The 17158-nt window shown below is 46.0% G+C and overlaps 1 protein-coding gene across 1 annotated transcript in view; it reads left to right on the forward strand.

The window, feature by feature from the left end:
- The window catches only part of ZSWIM7 (zinc finger SWIM-type containing 7), a 1030928-nt gene that overhangs the window by 262364 nt on the left and 751406 nt on the right, over positions 1-17158 (forward strand). The gene's annotated exons all lie outside the window — the stretch shown is intronic.

Consider the following 17158-nt stretch of genomic DNA (forward strand, 5'->3'; position numbering starts at 1 on the left):
GGACATTGGGTTACGAGATGCTGCAAGGTTTCAGAAACGTTTTTTACAGCACAAATCCAACAGATATTGTCATCTACAGAGAGTAGATCTTATTAGATAAGGGGGCAGAGTTTTTAGTTTTTTAGGCGGAAACGTATCACCAAACGATTCGCCGGCGGCGGCCAGCACTAAGGCCACACAAAGGCCTGTTCCTGCGCCCCAGATCCCCCATTCCATCTTCCTCGTCGAGGGGTGAGGGCAGGAGCCCCCCCAGCCCAGCAGAGGATCCAGGCTCCAGCGCAACACGGACAGGGCCTGCCTGACCCTGTCCCCCTACAGCGCCTGACTTGCCCATGCCGGGCGCGAAGCGGCGCGAAACCGAGGCTGAGCCTCGATCACATCAGCTGGTTCCGCCGGCAGGCGGATTCGCCGGCGGCCAGCACTAAGGCCACACAAAGGCCTGTTCCTGCGCCTGTTACGCGCATGGGAGCGCGGCGTGGCCACCCCCCCTGCACAAATTTTCTACACTCCAACCGATACACTTCCACCCGGACAATGAAGAACGTACTGTAAGTACTTGCCAGCACCGGAGACACCACTGTATGTTTAAACCCTAACTGACTCTATTGAAATCTGCTATATTGTTCCTATATTGTGCCTTTTGGTCGCCTACAGACCATCTAGTCTGCTATATTGTGCCTTTTGGTCGCCTACAGACCATCTAGTCTGCTATATTGTGCCTCTTGGTCGCCTACAGACCATCTAGCCTGCTATATTGTGCCTTTTGGTCGCCTACAGACCATCTAGTCTGCTATATTGTGCCTTTTGGTCGCCTACAGACCATCTAGTCTGCTATATTGTGCCTCTTGGTCGCCTACAGACCATCTAGCCTGCTATATTGTGCCTTTTGGTCGCCTACAGACCATCTAGCCTGCTATATTGTGCCTTTTGGTCGCCTACAGACCATCTAGTCTGCTATATTGTGCCCTGGTGCATACATTTAACATGTACTTTTCCTATACGCCTCAGTTTAGAATGTGCCTATCTGCTAGCCTCTGTGCCTAGTCCATTGACCACCGTGCCCTCTGTACCGACTCTGACCTGACTACCTGCCCTCCTGCCTATCCCGACCCAGTCGGCTCCCACCTCACCTCAAACTACTCTATTACTACCACCTAGTCAACCTCGGCCAACTACACCCGGGTCTTACTCTGACCACCCATGGCAAACTTCTACTTAGCCGCGCTCACCCTAACAGCTACACTCGCCCTGCTCCACCTCAACAACACTACCCACCACAAACCCCTTCCGCAATCACTCCCAACCCAACTTACTATGGGCTTTTTGGAGGCCCAACATACTGACAAGCCCGACGCCCTCAGTCCTATAGAATGGATCCGCCGATTTGCTGCTCCACCCACTCCTTGGAACCCATGCACATTAAAAGACAGAAACCTGAGACTCGGCTCTCGGTTCATAACCCCCAAAACACTCGCCAAAAAACACTCCTTTCATCCCGCACACATTCAAGCAAACTCCGCTCAAACCTTGAACATCACCCAATCAGCCCTCTTGAGTACATCTGAACAACCACTAATCAAGGGCGCCCTTGTCAATGCCCGCTCCCTGGTCGCCCATGCGCTAGATATCACAGACTTCATCTCTGTCAACAATCTACACTTCCTGGCTATCACGGAAACTTGGCTGCACCAAGCAGCAGGCCCAGCCTTATCCCTCGCCATCCCAGAAGGTTATTCAATACTAAGGAAAGACCGGGACACAGGCAAAGGAGGAGGAGTAGCCTTCATCGCTAAAACATCCCTTGGACTTAGATTAATCCCGCCGCCTAGCTTCCGATCTGCAGAACTTCTGTCAGCTAAGCTCCAACTCTCTGCCACACAAACCATACTATTACACCTCCTTTACAGACCTCCAGGCCCCATCACCACATTTGAGGAAGAGATATCTGACCTCTTGACCACCAACACCAAAACAGGATCTCAAATTATCCTTCTTGGCGACCTCAACCTCGGTCTCGGCGACCCAAACGATACCAATGCACTCTCCCTGGAAAGCACCATCTCCCAACTAGGGTTCAAGCTTAGAATCACAGACCCTACCCACAACAAAGGCAGGACCCTGGACTGGCTAGCGGATCTCAACTGCTCTACGACCATTACAAAAAACGAGCAAACTGCTTGGTCTGACCACCACGCCATCTCCTTCTCCATACAAGGGAATCCACAACCAAACTCTCCAACCCCTACCATCCCCCAAACCCTCACCAGAAACAACCGCAACATTACTTTACAAAACCTCTGCCCACTTATAGACAATATCTGTACCCCTACAAACTACGCCAACCTAGATGCAGAGAAACTCGCTGACCTCTACAACAAAACGTTAGAATCAGCAATAGACACCATCGCCCCACTCAAACTCACCAAAGCCAAACCGGCAGCTCATATGAACAAATGGTTCACACCAGAGCTAAAAATCCTCCGAAACTCCAAACGAGCCGCAGAAGCCACCTGGAGAAAAATGCCCAACCTTTCCAACAAAACTCAACTCTCGATAGCAGCCACCACCTACAAAACTGCTATCCTTAAGGCCAAAAAAGAGACATATGATAACAGAATTGAGAACGCCAAATCCAAAACAAAAGAGCTCTTCAATATCCTTAGGGAACTCGAATCCCCCCCCACTCTGGCTGAAACCTGCGTGAAAGATGCAGACTGGTGTGAGAGGATTCAAAAAGCCCTTGCAGACAAAATCACCATGTTACAATCCAAAATCGAACTGAAAAAGCTCAGCCTATCCAAAAAAACAAACCACCCTCCGCCCACCACCCCCAAAACACCTACTTGCCCCCCCTTCTCCTTCTCACCAGTTTCCACTAAAGAAGTGGAAAGCATCATTAAGGGCCTCAAGCCCTCTAGATGCCAAGGGGACTCATGCCCAGCTCCCATCATCCAAGAAGGCGCCAACACTCTGGCCCCCTTCATAACAGCCCTCATCAATGCATCCTTCAAATCAAGCTCAGTGCCCAGTAGCCTCAAGGAGGCCTGGGTCATGCCACTTCTAAAAAAACCTAATCTAGACCCCAATAACCCAACTAATTACAGGCCAATCACCACCGTTCCCTACATCCTAAAGATCCTAGACAGAGTGGCCTACCTGCAAATACAGAAGCACCTGGAAGACAACAACCTCCTGGGTCTCAGACAATCCGGCTTCAGGCCAAGGCATGGAACAGAGTCAGCCCTACTGGACCTAAAAATCCAGATGGACGAGGCAAAGGACAAGGGTAATCTAGCCATTCTCCTACTGCTAGATCTATCAGCTGCCTTCGACCTCGTCGACCATCAGATCCTCACAGAACATCTGATGACCTCAGCGGCCTTCTCTAACCAGGCGACTGCCTGGATCCAGTCCTTCCTAACCAACCGAACCACCCGAGTCTTCTCCCCAGGGGCATCAGCACTCCCTGTCCCCATCACCTGCGGCGTTCCTCAAGGCTCGTGCGTCTCGCCGACCCTATACAATATCTTCACAAAGCTATTGTTTGACCGCCTAGATAATCTAGGTGTCACTTACACAAACTATGCTGACGATACCCAGGTTCTCATCACCCTATCAGGGTGCTACGACGAGGACTCCACCAAAATCAACAACCTTTATTTAGAGATCCAAGCCTGGATGGCAGAGCACGGCCTATGCCTCAACGATGAGAAAACTGAGCTCCTCATTGTCGGCTCCCAACCCCGGCTAAACAAACTAGACCCCCGTTACGCGTCCTTCAACATAGACGGTAACCTAATCACAGTAGCCAAAGAAATTAAAACCCTTGGGGTTTATCTAGACTCTACTCTCTCGCTCAAAAGACAGGTGAACGCAACTGCCTCTTCAACCGCTTACACCAATAAGCTCATCAACGCCTGCAAACCTTTCCTATCACCTTCTAGCTGCATTACACTAGCCAGAGCGTTAGTGCTCTCAAAAATTGACTACTGCAACACCCTCTTACTTGGCTCATCAGAACACAACCTGAACAAACTACAGGTACTTCAAAATAATGCCATCAGAGCAGCCCTCAGTATCCCACGAAACGCCCACATCTCCAGCTTCAGACAAGATGCTCACTGGCTCCCAGTACGAGACAGAATCTCCCTCAGATCCCTCGTCATCGTCCATAAATGCCGCTCTAACGACGCACCCAAATACCTGGCAGACAAGTTCCACAATCACACCTCAACTAGACCAACTAGAACTCCATACGCACACTGCCTCTCTGTTCCCAAATTCTCCCTAAAAAAAGCAGGCGGCGCCAGCTTCCCGGTCCTAGCTGCCAAACTATGGAATGCTTTGCCACCATACCTTAGAGCAGAACCCTCATTTTGGACTTTTAGAGCCAAAACAAAAACATGGCTTTCCAACAAAAATGCCGTTTAATGCACTTTCTCTCTGCTTGCCTTTGTTGACCACCTGTAACCCGGTCTACTAAGCCGTTGTTGTTTTTTCACAATCTGTACTGTATATTTTTGCCATGCTGTAACTGTTTTTAAGTCTCCGGCGCCCAGCTACCCCAGGGTTCGGTGCGCGGTACAAATAAATAAACTAAACTAAACCTCCCTTATACTGTAAGCATTTGTCGAGCGTAGTGATCCAATCCGCTTGATACAGCTTCGTTTTAGCTTGAATGGAGTGGTGACTAAGAGTTCAAGTGTGATATCAGCATGACACAGAATGCAATTAACTTCCCTCAACCAGGATATAATAGATCTATCTTTCGTTGATAACATGTAAATGGTAAAAGATTGTAGGGTAGATTCTGCCGAGGTTGAGATAAAGCATTTCCTGAAAAACGCACAAAGTCTCCAGTTGTAAGTGGCTTGAAGAGAGACTAGGCCCAGCTCATACCTAATCCAGGCAATTGGCACACAACCTGGTAAATTCAGATTTTTTTTCCAGAATGTGGCTTCCCATTTGTCAAATCCAAAGTTTGTGGTACTAGGTAGGGTTTCTAGACCATATAATAAAACTGGAACTGTCTTTTGGGTCCAAAATATCCAAGCAGGCTTGATAGAAAATTTCCCAAATTTTGCCATGATCAATTTGGCTTGTGCTATTGCCGTGTCCAGTTTTCTCTCAAGACACTCCAGCTGACTGTTGACATTGTTCATGCCCTCGAAGCACATGCCCAAGTATGTATAATATGGGACTATTGTTAGTGCCACTTGATCGATTGTCCATGTAAACCGTCTCATCCCTATTCTTGTAGGACAACAGGTAACAATTTGTTTTTTTTTTAGTATTCACTCTCAGCTGGTTCAGATCGAAATTAAAAATGGACGAAGCCAACAAGCATCCCTGTTTGAGGCCTCTTGCTGTTTTCATTGCTGAGGATACCACTCCAACCAGCGAGAGTCTGACCTGAATAGATGTGTCTGAGTGTAAAGCATAGATCAGGTCATAGAGTACCTTGGGGCAACTGTCTCTAAGTAGTTTCCTAAACATTAGAACCCTTGAAATTGAGTCGAATGCTGAATGTAAGTCTACAAACGCAAAGAATACCGGTTGTTTCAAGACATGAGATTTGGCCTTGATTGCGTTTAAACAAACCAGGTTAATGTTGGTTCTCATACCCGCTACAAACCCAGACTGACAGGGATCTCGTAGGTGATTTTTCGTAGTCCAGCTATTAAATTCTTGAAGCAGAATTTTGCTGAATATTTTCCCAGGGGCATCTAATAGGGCAAAGGGCCTGTAGTTTACTGGCAGGGTACGATCTCCTTTTTTGAAGATCGGAATGATGATGGAAGTTTTCCATGAATTAGGTATCCTGCCAGATTGTAGTACATGTTTAAAGATTGATTCTAATATCACAGACCACTCATAGGGATTTGTTTTCAGTGTCATATTATATATGCCATCAGGACCAGCTGCGCACGAGGAGCTTGCCTGGTGAATCATGGCTTCAATAGACATGCGAGAAAAATCTAAATACAGATCTTTATGATCTGATGAAATGTGGTCGTATTCAGCAAATTCAGAATCGGCATAGAGACCCGAAAAGTGATCAACCCATGCATTTTCCTTAACAGCCGAGAGTTGGGCATCTGCTTGTGCAAAGCCGTTATGATTATTCAAAAGGGACCATATTTGTGCCGAGTTCTTATTATACATGGCAAGAGCCATGTGTTCGCTATCATGTTGGTATATAAGATGTTTCCTTGATTTTATCCAGTTTTTGTAAATGCACTTGGCATGTCTCAGATCATTCCTGCACACCGGCGATCCCACCGCAATGATGGATCGTCTTTGTTTTCGGTAGGCAGTGCGGGCAGCCTGAATTTCATGGTCAAAGGCATGCCTACATTTGCCATGTGATTTGGGATTTTTATTAAAAGTATTAGTAAAAGGAAGAAGCAATTCAGTATATTGGAGAGGATATTCTAAACTAGCATTCTCCAATATTGACATACCATAGGCTGTTACTGTTTTATAGGACCAGATGATACAATTTTTGGCACTATTAATCAGGACTGGTTGCAATTTGCTAGATCTTGTTTGAAGCGCACAATCACCCTTGATACTTAGCGACAACAGTTTGTGATCACTATTTGGGGAAACAAACATGGTTAAACTCGTCACCGACTGAAATAATGCAGAATCAACATCGGTGTAATCAATTGTGCTGTGACTGTTGTTTCTAAACCAGGTTGTAATTGCTGGTATATCACCAGAAATAGCCCCATTGACCATCACAAACTGCCTTTCCTCCATATAGGCTGTCCATCTACGTACTTCTTTCAAGTAACGAGTTGGAGCCCAACAATCAAGTTTTAGCTCACCCAAGATGACTGTGTGGGTTGTGTCGTTGTTAAGGTTGATGAGGTGTAAAATTTTGGTTACAGTGCTATAGAATGCTTCATCAGATAGACCCATTGGGTTACGATATAAATTCACCAAAGCCAGACACCATTTTCCAACATTTATTTTCACTAATTGCAAAAAAGCATTTTCCGTAAACCAGTCATCAATTTTAACACCCTTCTTTAGATTCCCAGCCACCAAGAGGCCTGATGATGGGCGACCCCCTGTTGATGTGGCTGGCAGCAGAGCAACCTCGTACCCATCCCATATTGGCATAGATGTCAGCCATGTTTCCTGCAATGCGATGATATGGAAATTAATATCAAGGTCTCTAAAAAACTAATGTAAGTGGGAATGTCCTCGGGTATTCCAACTTGCAAGATTTAGAATGGGAGGGATAGAAGATGTTAGTGGTTAGTGTGACTCTTTCGCTGTCTGAGCTTCATCTCTGATTGCAGGATTACCTGCACTTATATAGATGTTTTGTATGAGAGACAGATTATAGCTTTTTGGAGCCGCTTGTTCCGGTTCCACAGCCAACAAAAAGCCCATGTTAAAAAGGCTCATTTTCTCTCTCCAGATGACTTTGACAACCACACCAGAGTGCAACCATAATCTGATACTAGAGTTGGTAAACTCAGATATGAACTCAACCTGGGCGATGTCCTTACAAGTTACATCGCGCAGGTTTCGGATATCACCAAAAATGTTCAGCACACTTCTACGGTTAAGTACATACGATGGAAAATTACCATCCCTACACTTCAGAATAAATGTTCGGTGAATCTTTCTGTTGGATATCTGGTTGGGACGATCGCTCTTCTATCCGATTGGATGGAATTTTATGTGTATGGTGATTGCATAGGTGCTGAGCCTGCATTATTCTGGTTCCCAGAAATTAAGTCACCCTCATTTCCCTGTGCAACAGGGTACATGCCATGTTCTCTCACCACTATTCTCTCATGATTCTCCCGTTCTATTTTCTCAGCATTTGCATTAGTTAAACCCCCGTTTTCAGACAAGTATGCATCGACCATTTGTTTGATCGACGCCTTAATATTAATATTCTGCGTGTCTTCTCGTTTGTGTGGGATTGTATTCAAATTCACAGAAGCCCGCGGTATGATGTTTACTACCGGGATGCTTGGAAGCAGCTGCATAGGCTCTTTTGCTGATGTCATATTATCAATCAGTTGATTCAGTGGTGAGTGTGACGGGGCAATATTGCTGATAATTTGTTTCTATCAGAATTGGGTGCATTACTGTTTGTGACTAAGTCCATTAACTCAGATGTCGGCTTCAGATCAGTGTTATGAGACTTGGTGTTTATGCAAACAGCTGATGGTTGGGGCGGTGGAATTGTACCACCAATTGCCTTAAAGAAGGCATTCAAAGTTTTTTTGGGCCCTTTAATATTGGCCATGTTTTTCGTTTTTTTTGTCAGTGGTCTCAAGACTTTGAGTTTAGGATGTGTGGAACCAATCTTCATGCGAGGGGGCTTTTTTGAACATTGGTTCCTGATTGTAGGATGGCCTCAATATTAGGTCTCAAAGTCACGGGTTCACCCACATGTGAAGATAAATCAATATATGATGAATCTTCAATGACTTGGCGAGAAGCTTCAGCTGTGGGACTTTGTACTGAACGGATAATTTCCTTAATCAGCGGTAGAGATGTCACCAGAACTGCATTGCAATTACCGCGCTCACTCTCTGAACCTTCAATGGCCATTCCATTTCCTCTTGACAACTTATTTAAGGAAACGTTAGCATGCTGTAAATTGAAGCACTTAGTGCTTAGGGCCTGAAGAAGCTTACGATTGGCAATCAGGCCATTAGCAAGATCCTCCAAAATCGCAGTTTGCTTGTTAACTTTGTGATCTATTGTATCAAAGAGTCTAAATAGTCTCTGGAGTGATGAATTTATTGCAGCAAATGCGAGTTCTAGCATGGCAGTATTAATTGCCGGAGAGATCTGTGGTTCTTTGGCATAGGGAGGTTTATGGCAAGCTTGCAGAGTGGGATGAACAAAAGAACGTGAGGCAGTGCATGATAGTGATATTGAAGAAGAAACAGATTCAATCATGCTCTTACAGGCTTCTATTTCTTGCATAATGGAGATGGGAGATTCACATTGCGATGCATATATTGATATGGCAGAGTCATCACAAGAGCCTAGGCAAAAAGGAATAGGAGTTGAAGCTATTGGAGTCGAATTATTAATTGGTGCTCGAACAGCTTTAACTGAGTTCAGTATAGTTTGATCCGACACCTGGTTAGGTGTAGGTACTCGGTCACCTGGAGTTTTCGACTCCTTTACTCGGGTAAGAGGTGTCAAAGATGGACACTTATTTATTTCCAAGTTTTGAAAGCAGAGGCACTCGGCAAAGGGATTATTCAGGCTAATGCCTGGTCTCCGTAGCTTAGTGGGAGTGCACATAATTACAGCCTGAGTTGGACAGATAGGCTGTAGTTGAGGAGCCAGTGGAGGTCCACTTAAGGTTTGAATGGACAGTGGCATATCAGTTTTCAATGTGTACATGTTTGAACTTAATGGGCAATAGACACAATATACACACGTAATAATGCAAAAATTTGATTTTAGATCTTCGTGACAAGATAAATTATAAAAAGTAGAGCAAAACTCTAATTTGGAACAGAAACGGAGTACACACAATAATACCTACACACAGTACCAAGAAAACAAAGTACCAACGCACGATGTCAACAATGGTACTTAGGGTACCTATTCTAGAACCAGCATTGTTCTTTACGTTTTACAAAACCAAAATAATATTGCTAACCCCACACCTCGCCCCTCACGCCGCGAACAGCAAACAGTACTTAAAGTACTTGCACGGTGCGCAGCGTGGGTGCGCAGGCTCCAAGGGAGATAAAGGATATGGTATCTTTATTTAAATTTTGTAAAATAAAAGACGAACACATTAACAAAACCTTGATCGAGAAGTAAGTTCATAAGCATACAACATTGCATCAATCTCTTTATCAATTAATCTTGACCTAGCATCGGCTCAGCCAATTCCAGCAAAGACCTTTCGCTTTGCAGTTCGCATAAATCTGAGGTGAGGTTTAAGCATGATTTCACAATCACCAAACAAGATTCTTTCAATGCAAGTGCAACATTTGTTATATGATATGATGTGGCATTTGTAACGCGCCTATACACAAGTGTTTCAAGGCGCGACGAGGCATGGAGGGGGGAACAAGGGGAAGACAGACAACGATCCTAATAGGCCAGGTGTCATTCAGATCGTGCAAGTGCAGGGGTAGGGAGAAGGGAGAAAGTGCATGGGGAAGAGGAGGGGGGAAGTGCAGTACAAGGTAAGAAGAATAAAATAAATAAAGAGGGCCAGCTGGTGGCAAGTGCAAGGTAAGTGCAGATAAGTGCTGGGAAAGGGGGGCTGTAGGGATACAGAGACAGTCCCGCAGTGCAGGGGTTGCCAGGGAGGCAGTGCAAGTGGAGAGGGGCTGGGCCCAGGACCGGGGTCGGTGAGAGTGGCCCAGTTGCAGATTCAGTGCAGTTTCAGCGAAGAATTAGCAGGGGAGAGGGAGAGAGAAAGCAGAAGCAAAGAGGAAGGTTTTGAGGTGCTTCCGGAACCGGAGATGGTTCTCCTCAAGTTTCAGGGAGGCAGGAAGGCTGTTCCAGAGGGAGGCCCCTGCCGCAGAGAGAGCTACCCCCAGCTCGTAGCTTCGAGAAGCGGCTGACCCTGAGGGAGTTGGAGACGGATGAGCGAAGGGCTCGGGAAGGAAGATATTTAGGAAGAGAGAGTTGAAGGTATTTAGGCCCCAGGCCCCAGAAGGCCTTGTGGACAATGCAGAGGGTTTTGAACTTTATCCTCGCAGCCACTGGGAGCCAGTGTAGAGATTTCAGTCCTGGAGAGATACGGTCCCTGGGCTTGAGGCCAAGGACTAGTCTCGCAGTTCTGTTCTGGATGAGTTGCAGAGGGCGGAGAGTGGAGGCAGGCAGATTAAGATAAAGGCTGTTACAATAGTCCAGCTTTGAGAGAACCAGGGCTCGGGAGACAGTGAGCTTCTGGGGGAAGGAGAGGAAGGGAAGAATACCTCTGAGGAGGTGCAGCTGGTAGTGTGACTTCTTAGAGACGTCAGATATGAGGAGAGAAGGAGAGTGTGGAGTCGAAGATAACCCAGAGGTTTTTTGCCTTGCAGGTAGGAGCAGGAAGAGGGCCAAGAGAGGCCGGCCAGAGAGCTGCAGGGAAAGAGGGGGTGGGTGTGCCGATGAGTAGAATCTCAGTTTTACTGGCATTAAGGCAGAGGTCATTGGCGGCACACCATTCCTGGATAGCAGACAGACAGTCAGAGATGAGGGAAGGAGAGGAGGAGGCCGAGGGTAGCCTGAAAATGAGCTGGGTATCGTCCGCATAGCACTGAAAGTTGGGGCAGAGAGCAGCGATGCGGTGGGCAAGGAGTGCCAGATACTGGTTGAACAGCCAGGGGGAAAGATTAGATCCCTGGGGGACACCACAGGTGGAGAAAAAGATGTCAGAGAGGAAGGACCCCAGTTGGACTTGGGAGGGTCGATTGGAGAGGAAAGAGGTCAGCCACGCCAGAGCCTGACCAGTGATACCCAGGTTAGCACGGAGACGGTTGAGCAGGATGGCATGGTTGACAGTGTCAAAGGCAGAAGAGAGATCGAGCAGGATGAGAACACACACAGTGTTGGAGTCGAGATTCAAGAGCAGGTCCTCACGGATGTTCACGAGAGCAGTTTCCGTGCTTCTGGCGGCTCTGAAGCCAGATTGATGGTCATGAAGACTTCCAACAGATTCAACATGGAGGTTAAGCTGGGAGATGGCCGGTTTCTCCAGGAGCTTGCCCAGGAAGGGAGTGATGGAGATTGGGCGATAGTTAGCCGGGCAGGAGGGGTCAGAAGAGGGTTTCTTAAGAAGAGGGTGCACAAGGGAGTGCTTAAGGGGGGATGGGAAGACTCCAGAGACGAAGGAGTGGTTGCAAAAGTCAGCCAGGGCCGGAGCAAGGGAGTCGATGTGGTCCTTGATAGTTTTGGAGGAACAGGGGTGAACCTGTTTAGACGAGACTTTCATAGATCGGACTTGTTTGGAAACCTCGTCAGCAGAAAAAAGGGGAAAGGCAGAGAAGGAGGGAGGAGGGGTGGCTGCAGAAGGGCCAGAGGAAGAGCCGGGAAGAGAGGGAGGGAGGTGATAGGAGGAGAGTGAGGACAGGATGTCCTGAGTTTTAGAGATGAAGTGAGAGGCCAGTGCAGTGCAGAGGGCCTGAGAGGCGACAGGAGAGGTAGAGACAGCAGCAGGGTTGGCAAGCTCCTTGCAGATTTTAAAGAGTTTGACCGAGTTGTTAGATGCCGCAGAGATGCGGGCTTGGATAAGGACTCTCTTCTTGGTGAGAACGGAGAGACGGTATTGCCTTTGGAGCAGGCGGCAGGCCAGTTTGTCAGAGGATGAACATGAGGCACGCCATTTCCTCTCTGCCACCCTGCACTTGCGCTTAAGGGTGACGAGATCCGAGTCATACCAGGAGTTACATTTGGCTTTGGGCTTCAGCCGGATTCTCATGACGGGGGCAAGAGTATCAGATATAGCAGAGTGGAGCATGGAGAGGGCCGTCTCAGAGTGGGAGTCGGCCGAAGGGGGACGTGGGGGCGAGAAGGTGGCAGCGAAAGCCTCAACTGACACGCGCTTCATGGGTCGGATGACCGAGAAGGTGGGTGGCAGTGATGAGGGTGGCTTTGCCTGTGGGGTAGGGAGGGTGAGGTGGGAGGATAGGAGAAAGTGATCACTCCAGGAGAGAGGAGTGGAGAGTGTGTTCCTGTTACTCTTCTGTGTGACTGTAGTGTGCTCATAACGGGGATGATCTGTGCAGGCTCGGCTGACGATGTGTGGGGGCCCATTTCAACATGATGGTTGGGAGCACCCTACTTGGAGCGGAAACAGTCTGAGGCACCTGTGAGGTGCAGACATTACAATGGCGACAAAGATAGGTTAATAGCCGCTGATTAGCACGAGACCGCCAGCCAGCAGGGAGCTTAAACACTAAATGCCCACTGAATAATCTCTTAACCCTTATTTGTCAGCAAGTGGCTGATGTGGAGAGACCAGCGCTGGAAGGCAATGGGGTGTGAGGTGATAACACTTCTGTGCATCCCGTGGGAAATAAAAACAAAGCTTCTAATGTGAGCGCTGCAAAGCGCACATTTTAAGCCCCAGAACGAAAATAGAGAAATGTATATGTTGCCATGTAACAAGACTGCTGACTGGCTACATGCAGGCCATTGCTGGAGGTCCTCCTGAGGCCCCTTTTCTTTTGAAAGTGTTGAAAGCCCCTACACAGTCTATGGGTGTTAAACAATGTGGACGAACAAAGTTGCAAACGGGTACCATGAATTCTGAAATGTTGATAAATTCCCATGCATTATTGTAAACATCCTCTTCATTGCCCAAGTGTTTCACAGTTTGGTTCACCATAGGCCCAATGAAGGGCCCACCAGGCTATTCAAGCAGTGGGCCATCGCAAGTCTGGCTGCATTCAGGGCATGGGTAATGAGTCGTGGGTGGGTGAGGGGAGTGTGCACTCCTTTTATGTTTCGAGTGCTCCCTAAGATGAATATTGGGGGATCCAGTGGTAGATTGTTTGCCTTTAGGCCCTTCATCGATAGAGAGGCTACCTTAGATAGTAGTGGTCATATGCCGAAATCTAGTGGTAGTGCAGAGTATTGCATGACTTGTTTTCGAAGTTCGAAAAGGGATGTGTGACTGGGCATGTTTGTAATACTATCCCTATTGTGACGTGTACTGTACGCATGGTCCCTGATGCGTTGAGGTACCTCAGATAGTTTTTTCCCGCCATTGTGGTCGGTCACTCTATGCAGAGTTCCTTGGCTAATGCTATTATTAAAGTGTTAAACTTAATTTATAGTTTTGTTTGCTACCGTTACTTCACTGTCGCTCGACGATCATCTGTTCAGCGGTTTTCAGCGCACATCATCAAATTCCAGAGCTAATTGGCAACCGTTCTCTTCACCTCGATGATTTGCTGACTACAAGGCTCCAGCCTGTTACAGTTGGGAAGAGTGGGTGGGTTTCTCATATTTCAATCTTTTCTGAGAATGTCTTTTTCTGTCTTCACCCTTTACACTCTGTGTCGTGCTGCCTTTTTAAAAAAACATGAAAAATACTCCTTTTAAATTCTGTCCTTCCGGTCAGCCCTACAGTTAAGGGGTGCATCAGCCACTTTTACTCGCTAAAAATAAGCAAATACTCCCAAAAAATAAAAATACTCACAATAAAAAATGTGAAATTGACACATAGGAGCTTGTGCCCCTGCTTTCACCCACACAGATACATGGAAGTGTTTGGACCAGTAGTTCACGTAGTACCACAGGAAGGAACGACTAGAATTATGGAAGAGGTCAAATTATCTTTTAATGTGCATGAATAACTTTGTACAAAGAAGTACTTCTGACAAAAATATTTCTATTTTGCAGTTGAACTAATCTTTTACTCGTTTATAAAATACTCCTATTGGGAATTGGACTCATGTATTGACTCCCTAAAGAATCGTTTTACTCCCAACTTTCAAAAATAGGGAGTAAAATACTCCCTCTTAAATCTTATCTGGAACACTGCTTCCTGTAATAGGAGGTATCTGTGGAAGGACACACATTACGTGCGCAATCACTGCCTTCGAAGGACTCATTCCGATAAGCAAAGTCTGTCCTGTAAATGGTTTCCTCCCAAAACCTTAAAAGACAGACATACCAAATGTTGGGCCGCCTACGCCATGCAGGCTGAAGCTAACACAGATAACCCGACAGTTGCCGAAGATTCTGAGGAAGATCAAGGCAGCTACGGCGCACAAAGTGATGCCAAAGACATTATGGGTTCCGCCGAGTCCGACGTGCCAGTTTCCACCTCCGATAAACAGGCCAGCGGTCCTGTGATGGAGACCACACTTGGCGACAAAGGCACACATATATACTCCCACACTAAAGACACAACACTAAAATGTCGAAATATGGCCATGTGGTATCATAAAAAATCATTACTGCCAATTCTGGTTCGAAGCGTCTCTTGTCCTCTGCGCCCTAGTCTTCACATTCACAACAGACATTGAGCAAAACTATTTCCAGTACCGTACATGAAGACCCCCTTCTCTTGTGTACCGAAAAGCAAGCGTCAAAACATAAATCTTCAATGCTCTCTGACAGTACGTCAAAAACTGCACTTCACAAAAAAGTTTCCACGTCTGGAAGGTGCATCGAAACGCATACTATATACATCTTCCTCGTCACCTCTTTCGGATGCTTTACATTCACACCCCACTTTTAAAGCTGTAGATGATTCTATAGCTTTCAATTTCCAAGAGGCTCGTACTTCAGTGTATTGGACTAAAGGCAGATTTGAAAAACTATGGATAAAATGTCATGTTTTGTAAACTTTTTAGAAAAGAACCCTTTAATACAAAAATATTTTGATTTAGGTGAGGTAGAGCGTCCTGCTAAATCTCAAAGGTTACAATCAACTGTCCAACCCATAACAGTCTTCTCTATAAAAGACGATGAACGTGACCAACTTCAAGGTGATCAAAGTCTAGGGGATGATCTTTACACTGATAATGATCAAGGTCAGTTCGATGATCAGTATACCCAAGATCAAGATGACGATGATGATCCTGACATTTATGTGTTGCCATCACCTGAAGATCAGCCGATTGCAGATTCCCCAATACACAACCAGATTCAATACAATAATATGCTCATCAAAGCAGCTGATCACTTTAAAATCCAAACTCAGGAAGGCCTACAGGACACATATTTAGTTGATGACATCATAGGAGAAAAGAAGTCTGTTTCTGGTTTATTCCTTTACTTCAGTCAGTTGCTAAATGCTGTGACGGGTCAAAAATGTGAGGTGGACAACTTTGTAAAGAGTTTTCAACGTTAGCCATTTTATTAAATAAACAGTTTGGATAAACGCCTCACTATCCCTACCCTGACAAGGATTTCCCTACCTAAAATAAATTAAAGGAAACACTCTAACAGGATATCTGACCCTCACACTTGTACAACAAATAAAGCAAAAAAGGAAAATATTTCAATTCAATAGCAATGTATAACATGTGATCTGATTCACATGTAAGGAAGGCATGGTATCAACAGTAAGACACACACAATTGACAACATTTCAAGGATGTTTATTGAACGTCAACAAGGTTATGATAAACGCCTATCTAATCCTAAATCTACATATGGAAGCAAGCTACAACCTTCAAATAATAATGCAGTCCTAGTGGTATCTTGTCAAAATAAAAGGACCTATACTAAAAAGAAAATATTGCCAATCCTTACCTCCTAAATACAAATAGTGTTGGGGTAGTGTTTATGAAAAAGAAAGATGTGTTCACAAAAATGATATGTCAGGATGTTCAGGCCGTTGGCCTCTTTCCCACATTTTCAGCACAGGAAAAGACGGTTCTCTCAAGCGTAGCACAATCTCTGGCTTCTTTGGGACGATAATACAGTTCAATCACTAGCATCAGGGCCTTCTGTTGCCAAGTCTCTTTACTTATCAAAGTCTCTTGATTCAGAGGACCTGATGCACCAAAACAAACGAAAAGTAATTTTCCTCTTACAAGTACTCAATTCCGTTTGATTCGCTCTTCACCCTGGATCCCCCCTCAGCCGATCTCAGATCCCTTTAATCCACATCCCTTTAATACAGCGATCGTTACTTTGGATCCCCCTCTTCGGTGCTCAGATCCCCTTTTATAATGTTCATCGAATATTCTTCCTCAGGTGACTCATGGCTCACCCTGGATCCCCCTCAGCCGGGCTCAGACCCTCTTACACAATTAGACTCCCTCAGCTGGGTTCGGGCCAATTTCAGTTAGTATCAACTATTGAACTTTCAAATGTGCACTGGGTTTAGCTTGACCTGTTGAGGAACACTTCTGTTTCACAATTCCTTTTTACCTTTGCCACCTCTCAGTTGGAGACCTAACGGAGATCTTTGAATGAGCACCCACGTGGCGCTGGGCCACTCTTGTTTACGGTATCATTCTCAGCTTCAAATGTTCAGTCACTTATCTGCTGTTTAATTATTCATGTTGCTTGCCACATACGCTTCACACACACACTGTTCTCTTCAGATATCTCTATACAATGTTGCTGCTTGCAACCTTGGCTCTAACACAGACCGGTCCGGTATCAATCTACCCCACTCACCGGCTGTGCTGACTTTACTGCTGCTGCTTTGTTTTAGGAGCCAAGGACAGTTCCACAGTGTCAAATGCTC

The sequence above is a fragment of the Ambystoma mexicanum genome, chromosome 9 (assembly GCF_040938575.1).
Source record: "Ambystoma mexicanum isolate Mex_15411 chromosome 9, UKY_AmexF1_1, whole genome shotgun sequence".
In the NCBI taxonomy this organism is placed as follows: domain Eukaryota; kingdom Metazoa; phylum Chordata; class Amphibia; order Caudata; family Ambystomatidae; genus Ambystoma; species Ambystoma mexicanum.